Source organism: Dendrobates tinctorius, unplaced genomic scaffold (genome assembly GCF_039654945.1).
Source record: "Dendrobates tinctorius isolate UK_male_01 unplaced genomic scaffold, ASM3965494v1 ptg000160l, whole genome shotgun sequence".
NCBI classification, from domain to species: Eukaryota; Metazoa; Chordata; class Amphibia; order Anura; family Dendrobatidae; genus Dendrobates; species Dendrobates tinctorius.
Window position 1 is genome coordinate 9,082,690 of NW_027361827.1, and position 12,378 is coordinate 9,095,067.

Here is a 12,378-nt window from a genome sequence, read left to right on the forward strand (position 1 = left end):
TGTGCTGAATCACCATCCATATGTTACTGCTTGTGCCCATTTGTTTTCATCCCTTATTAGATTGGCCTCTTTTTGCTCTGCTTTCAGAATATACCAGAGTGCTGATATCGAGGTAGCTATTTTGGGAGGGCTAAATTAACCCTTCACGGTTGATCCAGTGATTTCCAAATTATTCCAGTGTTGCTAGCAACTCAAATGACCACACGGAGACGGGGTCTCTGTACGGGAGGATCGAAGCAGATCACTAAGCCCCTTTATTTTAGTCACATCTTTTATAATCTTTTGCTTAATTATGCAAGGTTCTCAAGTACCAATAGCATCATTTCACTTTATAAGCCAATAATATTGCAAGAAAACCGGAAACTACATATATGTCCGTACCTAGATACCGTAGAAAGTAGTATAATGGCATATTCTTCAGAGTTTTACACCCCCGCCTCCCTTATCTTTGTACCTGATGAGAACAGTCTGGTTTCATGACAGCCCATGCCAATTATAAAAATATATCTTACAACAACAAAAATTAAGAAACGAAACCTTCAGAGAATGGATAAAACGAAACTTCAACTCTGATTTTAGTATTAACCCTTCACATTCCCCCCTAGATAAATTTTTTTAACACATATGCAGCATCAGAGGTGCTATCCCAAGCTAACAGCTTGAGGGGTACTGGTCTTCACATGGCTGATGCAGTGTTATCAGTCATGGCTGTCGCGGCGCACCCATCCCCCTGTATACTGCAGTTCACGAATAACAATTTTTGATGATGGTGGTGGGGATCTTTTGTAGGTAGGCATGTGCTTGGCTTCGACATCTTCATCAAGTAGCCTTTTGAGATTGGTGCAGAGAAGAGCAGGGGCAACGACGCCTTTGGTATCATCATTAGCTGTCTTAGTGCAGAATTTCCTAATACATACAGAAATACACCAAAGAACAAGGTTTAGTATCACATATACAACAAGGATACAGGCAGCAATGTGTAACAAGCTTTGTAAGATCCCAGCTACCCAGCCCCCAATTCCCTTAAATCAATTGGCTGGATTGAGAAAGGAGAAAGTGTCTGACCACCAACTGTCCTTATTACGATCATTGTCTTTATCATATTGATCTCTGAGTCTTTGAATATCTTCTAACTTTAACTTTTAACTTCTACCAGTAATAATATGGAAAATGCGAAAAACCAAAACATTATGTCCCTTCATTTGCTATTGGCTTGTTGGGTGATGAGGAGAACTTGATAGGGACCGTCATACAAGGGTTCTAGTCCGTGCTTCCTGACATGCCTCTTCACGACTACCAAATCACCAGGCTTCAGGTGATAACAGGTGTCGGTTTCTGCTGAATCTGGAGAAGAAAAGGAAACTAGAACATAGGTTTTAGCAAGATTTTTACTAAGCTGAATAACATATTGAACAGCACGGTCAGTTTCTTCTGATAACTGCTGGGGCTGGAAATTTGCAACTGGGGGCCTAGCACCAAACAATATCTCATATGGGGACAGGCCATGCTTTGCAATAGGGGTAGTACGAATGTGGTATAGTACAATGGGTAGGAGCTCTGGCCATGGAGCTGTAGTCTCCTGCATCATTTTGGTCAATTGTCCCTTCAGTGTGCCGTTCAGCCTCTCAACTTTCCCACTGGATTGTGGGTGGTACGGAGTATGGAGGGCTACAGTGGATCGAAGCATTGTCAGAACTTCTTAGTACACTTGAGAAGAAAAGACCGGGCCTTGATCACTTTCAACAACTTCTGAAACCCCATATCTGCATATAACTTCCAACACCAGTTTCTTCGCTGTAGTTTTTGCAGTCATGTTGGTAACAGGGAATGCTTCCGGCCAACTGGAGAACATAACAACAACCAAACAGTATTCATACCTTCCAGACTTAGGCAACGTGATATGGTCCACCTGGAGCCTTTGGCAAGGATAGTCGGGCTTAGCAAGATGCTTCGGGGGCACACGTTGAAGTTGATCGGGATTACAGGTCTGACAGATATTACAGGCACGGTTGAGCGCTGACAAAACTGTGGAAATTCCTGGGGCCCAGTAGAATTTTTGCACCAGTGCGAGGGCCTGATTCTTTCCTCGATGTGTAGGTCCATGTGCCCATGTGGCAATAGCAGGGTACATCCGCTTAGGGAGACACACAAGTTGGTCCTTTTTCCAGAGACCATTATCCATTCGTGCCCCATCAGTCTTCCATTGCTTCACCTCTTCCTTTGGAGACATTCTCTGCATCGTCATTAAGCGGTCTCGCGGGGTCCGACAGAAAACTTCAGTCTGTTGTAGATCATCAGGTTCTTGTAGGGTCAGTGCTTTTTGTAACTGTTTATGCTGAGAGCGTGTGGTCACCATAGTTGGTATGGTTGGTTCAACGGGTAAAAGAGCGGCGGCTTTTGCTTGCATATCCGCAAATACGTTTCCAACAGTCTGTGGACTGGTCCTAGGATCATGCGCCTTAACTTTGATAATAGCCACCTGAGTAGGTAATTTGATCGAGCCCATGAGGTTTTTAACAGCTTCAGCATTTTTCACTGGGGTTCCGGCAGTAGTAGAAAACCCTCGATTGGCCCATAAAGCCCCAAAATCGTGAGCAATACCAAATGCATACCATGAGTCTGTGTATATATTAGCCCGTCTGTTCTTGGCCAAAGTACATGCAGTAGACAGAGCCTGGAGTTCTGCTTCTTGTGCTGACTGTGAAGGCGGGAGCACAGCTGCGTGCACTACAGTGTCCTCTGTGGTAACAGCGTATCCCGTGTGAATCTACCACACTCGTCAGCATATCTTGAACCATCCGTGTATAACACCAGATCAGGATTTGGGAGAGGATTCTCACTGGCATTTGGTGGAGTAGCTGTTTCTTCTGTCAGAAGTTGGGAACAATCATATTGGAGGTAATCCTCATCACTGCCATCTTTCCTTATAGTTCATTATACCGTCTTTCAAGGCGTTGTAAAGGGGTTGCATTATGTAGGATGCATCCGGTATCCACTGACAAAAATAAGTGCATAAGAAAATGCTGGAGTTCAGTTTCATCTTTTGGGAAAGGAAGGGAGCTGACAGCTATTTTTCTTTCTTCTGCGAGGTGTCTGACACCCTGAAGGAGACAGTGACCCAAGAATATCACTTGACCAAGGCAGAACTGAAGTCTCGAGGTCGAAACTCGACAGTTCAGTGCTGCCAGATGCTTTAAGGAGGTTAACAGTGGCAGAAATGGCAAAAGACACCTGCTCATATTTTTTTTGCAAACTGGTTGGGACTGTTTTGGGCCCTTTGTGGCATATCTGTCCATATTAACTGTCGTCCCTGATAAGTGAATGCAAATAGAAACTGGCAGTCTGGGTGTAACAGAATGCTAAAGAAGGCATTGGTAAGATCAATAACTGTAAACCAAGCAGCATCCTGGGGTATTTGGGACAAAAGAGTATGTGGATTAGGCACCAGGTTTGAGAAACACTTACTGGTTTTACAGGCATTTTCCCTATATCATTTGGCCCTTTTGACCAGAGTTTAGATGGTATCTCTGAGAGGTATGGGGTGAGTCATTGATCCTCAGGCAATATTGGGGGTGGACCTGGGCCTATCAGGGCCATCATAACCATAAGAAGGGCATGCAAAATACAGATTTCCTCACTGTCTTCATCTACATAGGGATTATATAACAAAAAAAAACCATCTGACCATCATCTTGGAATTGTATTCTGGAGCAGAACTGTGATAATAAATCTGCCCCTAGTAAATTTACTGGACATGTGGGAGAGATCACGAACTGAGCAGTAACGAGAATTAGCAGGGAGGGGCTGAGGAGCAGGGTTCCCACTAGCTGAAGTCGAGGGGGGGGCGAGAGTTTGCTGTGTGGGCTGAAGGGCACACTGTGTGCTCGCAGCTGCGGTGGGGGCTAGAGGCTGCTGTTTGCTCTTTTTTTTTTTCTCTCTCTCTGCTGAACAGAGCGGGTTAAAGTCTTCTGAAAACTTTTTTTTTTTTCCTCTGGAGCTGATAAATGGAAGGGGTGGATACTCAACCACTAGCAATAACGGGGACTAAAGCTGGCGGTGGATGATAATACGTGCTGGTAGCAGAGGTGGGGGCTGCAACTCTCGGTCTAATGTGTGCCACAATTATAACAGACCTCTCTCCACTGAGGATTAGTAACTACACATACAGCACAGATCCACCCGGCAGGATCATAGGGTGGGGGCATACTGAGTTTTGGTAGTCCAGGATACATCGGTGCCTTAGGGTTAAGGGGCACAGAGCCTACAGTCGGGAGGAGAGGCTTGATTTCCTGGGGAGGGACCTTATCATCTAGCAGGGAAACTTCTTTTTTCAAATCATCACTTTTAACTATTCGACTGCCTGACACATTGTCTGGATCTTAGTTCCTTCTTTAATCAATCACATTCTCATACCACAGTCACTTTCTTGAACCAAAAAACATCCCATCCCTGTCATAATAGATAATTTTTCCTTCTTCAACATAGCAGTAACAGAAACAATCAGAACTCACTTGCTGTTCAATGTCCACATAACCTTCATTATACAATTCATGTGCCAAGCCACGGAATTCCTCAGCGCTTTCAAGTAATCCATCATCAGTCAATCTCCCTTTATTTATTTATTTATTTTTTAACTCCTTCATCCCATAGCGTAGGCTGCAACCTCCCGCCCTTAGGAAATCCCAGAATCGAAAATATTTTTCCTGCATTCCTGACACATTTCTTTCCTCGTCTTTGAATCATAAGACTAACAGTATCTGATCCTTCACACAATTCCAAACTTTTCTTTTTCTTCCACAGAAACATAATTCTCTCCTTTAGAGCTAAATATCCTGACAAATTGTGCACAATACTGGAGCAGCCGTCTCCGTTTGTTCCACAGGGTCAACCCCCTCTGGGAAGCCCAAAATTCGCGGTACTCAGTGAAAGGAGGAGGGCGTCTCAGACTATCCCTCCGGACACCTCTGGTTCTATATATCTATCTATATATACCTGAGTTACGTATCCTACCCATCTTCGATCACTCACCACGCCTGATAACTAACAATGACCAGGAATTCAGGATATTTTGACTATAAAGAGAGTCACAATCACTGGTCAATCCGGGGTGTCCGTCCCTTATGAGGTACGGTTCGAGCACTGGGCCCCCAACGGGACTACACCTCTATATGATTCCACCCATGAATCACCCCACCAGGGGTCAAACCTCAGATCCTCTTTGCAGCAACAAGCACAGGAAAACCACACCAACGGTCAGTCTGAACAGTATAACTGCCAACTTACCGTGGTTGTGGGGGATGATCAGTCCCAATTTTCCAGCACCTGTGTCCACTCCGAGGGTCCTTTGTCTTGTTGTCCTCCGGGAGCAGAGGCGTCCCTGTTCGGGGTCCCCACGTTGGGCGCCACTGTCGAGGTAGCTATTTTGGGAGGGCTAAATTAACCCTTCACGGTTGATCCAGTGATTTCCAAATTATTCCAGTGTTGCTAGCAACTCAAATGACCACACGGAGACAGAGTCTCTGTACGGGAGGATCGAGGCAGATCACTAAGCCCCTTTATTTTAGTCACATTTTTTATAATCTTTTGCTTAATTATGCAAGGTTCTCAAGTACCAATAGCATCATTTAACTTTATAAGCCAATAATATTGCAAGAAAACCGGAAACTACATATATGTCCGTACCTAGATAGCGTAGAAAGTAGTATAATGGCATATTCTTCAGAGTTTTACACCCCCGCCTCCCTTATCTTTGTACCTGATGAGAACAGTCTGGTTTCATAAAAGCCCATGCCAATTATAAAAATTTATCTTACAACAACAAAAATTAAGAAACAAAACCTTCAGAGAATGGATAAAATGAAACTTCAACTCTGATTTTAGTATTAACCCTTCACACTGATATAGTGGGCGAAGTCGTGCGACTTCAGTGTTTTTTGCATCAGACTTGTTGGACTTTTTGCAGGGTTTTTTGCGTGATTGCAGACAGCGTCTTTCCTTTCCTGTCCTGTCTAGTCAGTGTGGGCCCCATCATTTGCTCAGTCTATTTTCCTGCCTGCGTTTGTGGTTTCATCTTGTCTCACCGACAATATATGTTTGGGGGCTATCTATTCCTTTGGGTTCTGCTCTGGGGCAGTTTAGATTTCCACTTTCTTGCTTTAGGCTTAGTTAGCTCTCCGGCTGTGCCGAGGCATCTAGGATCATCGTAGGTACGCTCCACAGCTACTGCTAGTTGTGTGGATAGGATCAGGGGTCTGCAATCTGCTTAGTTACCAACCTCTCTGGTTTCCTGTGGCTTAGCTTGGGCTTGCTCTCCTCCTCGGTGACCCAATCATAACAGGAAACCCTGTGACACATTGGCTTTAAAATTGCATTGGCGTATGTGCACACTGCGCCTTTTTCATATGAATTTCACTGTGGAAACCAGCTGAAAAACATATGTGAAAACGCTCAGGAGAAAGAACATATGCATTTCTGTGTTAAAATAAATTACAGTACACATGGCTGCCACTAGGAATTTCGGGACACCATACTGGCAAAATTTTCAGGGCCCCCATGAGAGTCCACCCACGCTCCTCCCCTCAAACAATCCACAGTCCCACTGCCCTCTCTTAGAAAAACTCCACTTCCGCACCACATCCTTATCAATCACATTTTTACAGTTCCCATCACCACATACATAACTAGCAGGTTTTGTTTTGGCCAAAAGATTTTTTAATCCATCACTATGACAAGGTAGACTCTTTTGGCTGGGCTATACTCTACTGTAACTTGCTAAATATTTGTTAAAATATCCAAATACAATTTAGTTATATTTTTATTTTTCAATTTTTAAAATGACAAACAAGGGACAAATACCACCACACCAGACCACATATTACCACCATATAGTGATCAAATAATACCACATACAAGTAACAAAAACCGACACACCATGACCAGATCACATATTACCACCACATGGTGACTGAAAAATACCACATACAAGAAACAAATACCGCCACATCATGACCAGATCTCATATTACCAAAACATAGTGGTAGTAATACATTGATCACCAGTGATATTATACACAGAAGCTCTGTACTTCGTATACAGTGTCCGTGTACAGGTAATACAGTGATCACCGGTGACATTATACACAGTAGATCTGTATATAGTGTCAGTGTACAGGTAATACAGTGATCACCAGTGACATTATACACAGGAGCTCCGTATATACTGTCAGAGTACAGGTAATACAGTGATCACCGGTGACATACACAGGGGTTCTGTATATAGTGTCAGTGTACATATAGTGTCAGTGTACAGGTAATACAGTGATCACCAGTGACATACACAGTAGCTTTGTATTTAGTGTCAGTGTACAGGTAATACAGTGATCACCAGTGACATTATAAAAAGGATCTCTGTGTATACTGTCAGTGTACAGATAATACAGTGATCACCAGTGACATAATGCACAGGAGCTCTGTATATAGTATACAATATATAGTATCAGTGTACAGGTAGCACACTGACTCACCAGTGACATGTCTAGTTGAAGTTTTTCATCTTCACTTTTCATCTTTATCCAGCGCACACTGCCATCACTTCTTTCAGCCAGGACTCATCTCTACAGAAAATAGCACAGTTATCTAGAGCACATTCCCCAATTTTTCACCAACCTCTACACTACGCCAGATGAAGAAAATAAGTGACTGTGTCGCCCTGCACAGTAACAGGACATCTCCTCTCCCACACTGAAAACAGTATCCTCAAAAATAATATCCTTTATTTAGCCACTACAGTAATAAAATCCCACATACTGGACCCCATGTGTCCTCCCATTCTGCGTCAAGTCTCTCCATATTTCCCCGTGTCTCTCCATATTGCCTCCATAGTCATCCATAATAGTATAATGTACTCCATAGTCATATATAGCAGTAAAATGCACCCCCATAGTAGTATAATGTACCCCATAGTCATATATAGTATAATGCACCCACATAGCAGTATAATGCACCCCATATGAGTATAATGCACCCCATAGCAGCATAATGCACCCCCATAGCAGTATAATGCACTCCCATAGGAGTATAATACACCTCATAGTATAATGCAGTGTCATAGAAGCATAATGCACCACATAGCAGAAAAATTTACCCTATCTATAATAATAAATGCCCTAAGCAGCTTCCGGTTGTAACAACTTCTGTCCAGTTGTAACCGGTGACGTCACCGCTCACCTCTTTCCATGTTAACCCTCAACACACACACTCCTCTCACCTTTCACCATCTCCACTCACGTCCACTCACTCTTTCACTCCACATACGACCCTTTCTCTCACTCCATCTCTCATACTCACACCGTCATCGCCGCTGATCCACGATCCCCGACATCATCTTCTGCCGGCGCCATCCTGGATCCAGACGTCCTCCACGCCGGCGACATGTTCTTGCGGCGACGCCATTTTGGATCGGCGAAATCCCGCGATAGTCAAGATGGCGTCGCCGCAAGAACATGTTGCCGGCGAGGATGACGTCGGGATCCAAAATGGCATCGGCGAAAACTCGCGAGATTTCGCCAACGCCATTTTGGATCCCGACGTCGTCCATGCTGGCGACATGTTCTTCTGGCGACGCCATTTTGAGTATCGCGGGATTTCACGATACTCAAGATGGCGTCGCCGCAAGAACATGTCGCCGGCGTGGACAACATCTGGATCCAGGATGGCGCCGGCGGAAGAAGATGTCGGGGATCGTGGAGCAGCGGCGATGACGGCGTGAGTATGAGAGACAGAGTGAGAGAAGGGGTCATATGTGGAGTGAAAGAGTGAGTGGAGATGGTGAAAGGTGAGAGGAGTGTGTGTGTTGAGGGTTAACATGGCAAGAGGTGTGATGCTATCGCATCCTCCCAATGCGATAGCATCAGGCCATAATCTAGTAGTAATATAATGCACCTCCATAGCAGTATAATGCACCCCCATAGCAATATAATGCACCCCACAGTATAATGCAACCCCATAGCAGTAAAATGCACCCCATGGTATAATGCAGTAGCCCCAAAGTATAATGCACCCATAGTATAGTGCACCCCTATAGAAGTATAATGCACCCCATAATGTAATGCAGCAGCCCCATAGTTTAATTCAGCAGCCCCATAGCATAATGCACCCATAGTATAATGCAGCAGCCCCATAGTATAATGCACCCATAGTATAATACAGCAGCCCCATAGTACAATGCACCCATAGTATAATGCATCAGCTCCATAGTGTCTCCTGCACTGCAACAGATTTTAACTGATCGTGTGTCAGAGGACGCACAGCTAGTTACTGATGCGGCAGGATCCTACCGCTGGGACCCGATGAGCAGAACAGAGGGGGACCGCTTTGGGTCTCCTCTGCTCATTGGGCCCCATACGCCAGTAAGGGCAGTAAAGCTCTGATGACGGCCCTGCCTGTACGTATTTTCAGTCTTTTGAATGTCTTGTAACAATTTAGGTTTCTAAAACACCAAGCAGTTAAAAGAGGTGATATGTCCATTTTTCTGCAGTTGAATGCTTGGAAGACATTGTGTACTTTATAATACCAGTCAATGAGAGAGCTCAGAAGACGACTGGCAGACAACTAAACCTCCTTTTGCGCATTCTGACATCGTTTTTTATTTAGTCAATGAAATTTAAAAAAAAAAGAACCCAGAAAACAAGAGTCAAAAAGACATCATAAATATCATGGGAAATTCCAACAAAGAAACGACGGTGGCCAAACCTTTCTGAGAATGCTAAAAAAAACTACCGAAAAAATGATACAAAAGACAATTCATCAACAAAAAATACCAGAGATTCCTGTGCTTGACAAACACATCAGATTAGCCTGAGTTTAAAAGACGCCACTGGCACTTACTGAAAGTAAGGTGATTGGGTAGTGTCCTGCCGCCCCTACAATAAACACCATTAAAATGAAGGAGAAGTGCTTATTCTCAGCGCAGGAGTAAGATCAATCCAACGACGCAGTCTTCTGCTCCTCAATGTTGTGGAAACCCTGTGACACATACAGTGGGTACAGAAAATATTCAGGCCCCTTTAATCTTATCACTCTTTGTTTCATTGCAGCCATTTGGCAAATTCAAAAAAGTTCATTTTTTTCTCATTTTTTCTCAATAAAGTACATCTTGACTGAAAAAACACAGAAATATAGAAATTTTTACAAATTTATTAAAAGAGAAAAACTGAAATATCACATGTTCATAAGTATTCAGACCCTTTGCTCAGTATTGAGTAGAAACACCCTTTTAAGCAAGTACAGCCATGAGTCTTCTTGGAAATGATGCAATAAGTTTTTCACATCCAGATTTGGGGATCCTCTGCCATGCTTCCTCTCCAGTTCCGTCAAGTTGGATGGTCAACGTTGGTGGACAGCCATTTTCAGGTCTCTCCAGAGATGCTCAATTGGGATTAGATCAGGGCCCTAACTGGGCCAGTCAAGAATGGTCACAGAGTTGTTCAGAAGCCACTCCTTTGTTATTTTAGCTATGTATTGTACTTAGGGTCATTGTCTAGTTGGAAGGTGAACCTTCGCCCAAATCTGAGGTCCAGAGCGCTCTGGAAGAAGTTTTCATTCGGGATATCTCTGTACTTTTGGGGTCCAATTTCTCCTATTTCCCTTGTGAAAATAAAAAATTGCGGACTAAAAAATAATTTTTGGAGGAAAAAAATATTTTTTATTTTCATGGCTCTGCATTATAAACTTCTGTGAAGCACCTGGGGGTTCAAAGTGCTCAAAATGCATCTAGATAAGTTCCTTAGGGGGTCTAGGTTCCAAAATGGGGTCATTTGTGGGGGAGCTCCAAAGTTTAGGCACACAGGGGCTCTCCAAACACGACATGGTGTCTGGTAACGAATGGAGCTAATTTTCATTTCAAAAATTCAAATGGCGCTCCTCCCTTCTGAGCCCTGCCGTGCGCCCAGACAGTGTTTCCCCCCCAGATATGGGGTACCATCGTACTCAGGACAAACTGGACAAGAACTTTTGAGGTCCAATTTCTCCCGTTAGCCATGTGAAAATAAAAAATAGCGTGATAAAAAATCATTTTTGAGGAAAAAAATGATTTTTTATTTTCACTGCTCTGCGTTATAAACTTTTGTGAAGCACTTGGAGGTTCAAAGTGCTCACTACACATCTAACTAAGTTCCTTAAGGGGTCTAGTTTCCAAAATGGTGTCACTTGTGGGGGGTTTTCACTGTTTAGGTACACAGGGGCTCTCCAAATGCGACATGGTGTCCGATAAGGATTGAAGCTAATTTTCCACTCAAAAAGTCAAATTGCTCTCCTTCCCTTCCGGACCCTGCCGTGCGCCCAAACAGTGGTTTATGACCACATATGAGGTATCGGTGTACTCAGGAGAAATTGCCCAACAAATTTTAGGATCCAATTTATCCTGTTGCCCATGTGAAAATGAAAAAACTGAGGCTGAAAGAAAATTATTGTGAAAAAAAAAAACTTTGTTTCCAAAATTGTGTCGATGTAAAGTAGACATGTGGAAAATGTTATTTATTAACTATTTTGTGTCACATAACTCTCCGGTTTAACAGAATAAAAATTCAAAATTTTAAAATTGCGAAATTTTAAAAATTTTCACCAAATTTCTCATTTTTACACCAATAAACGCAAAAGTTATTGACCTACATTTACCACTAACATGATGTCCAATGTGTCACTAAAAAAGAATCTCAGAATTGCTAGGATCCGTTGAAGCATTCCTGAGTTATTACCTCATAAAGGGACACTGGTCAGAATTGCAAAAAATGGCCAGGTCATTAAGGTCAAAATAGGCTGGGTCATGAACGGGTTAACTAGCAGCCTTACCATCACCAGCATGATCAGGCACATGGCAGAAAAGCAACAAACTTTGTTGGTTGAACACCAGGCTCCATGAACAGTGTCTGCGGTTGATACCACTGCTTCTTTCGCTGTTGTGCGTGCAAGCCAATCCCCTGTCCACAGTGCATGCAAAGATGTCTCCTTCCCTGCACCTGCTGTTGACCACAGTCAAATAGCACCATCATCAAGCACGTCCACGTCCTTGTCCCAGTGCAGCCTTCAGTTGTCCATACCCCAGTTATTGGAATGTAAGCGGAAAGATGCAGCCAACGCCCCACAGGCCACAGCACTAAATTAACAAATTTCTCATCTGCTTGCGCTTGAAATGTTGCATTTTAGGCTTGTGGGAAACGGACGCTTTCCGCAACATGATGGCGGTGACCTTAACAAGGTACTCTGTCCCCACCCGACACTATTTCTCCCAGTCTGCCGTCACAACATTAGACAAGCAAGCACGTGTCCCACAACATTACCTGGGACATCAACAATGCTGGTACAGGGAAAGTGCACGAACCAC

At 43.6% G+C, this 12,378-nt stretch overlaps 1 long non-coding RNA gene across 4 annotated transcripts in view; it reads right to left on the reverse strand.

The window, feature by feature from the left end:
* Positions 1 to 215: 215 nt before the first annotated feature.
* Positions 216 to 12,378, reverse strand: part of LOC141052422 (uncharacterized) — a 127,904-nt gene continuing 115,741 nt past the window's right edge. The window contains exons 2-5 of one of the 4 annotated variants that reach the window (XR_012220809.1): positions 9,885 to 10,022; positions 7,523 to 7,612; positions 6,275 to 6,424; positions 216 to 906 (exon numbers count right to left, since the gene is read on the reverse strand). This is a non-coding gene — a long non-coding RNA (uncharacterized lncRNA). The remainder of the gene's footprint in view (positions 907 to 6,274; positions 6,425 to 7,522; positions 7,613 to 9,884; positions 10,023 to 12,378) is intronic. The other 3 variants (XR_012220807.1, XR_012220808.1, XR_012220810.1) reach the window with 3 other exon arrangements.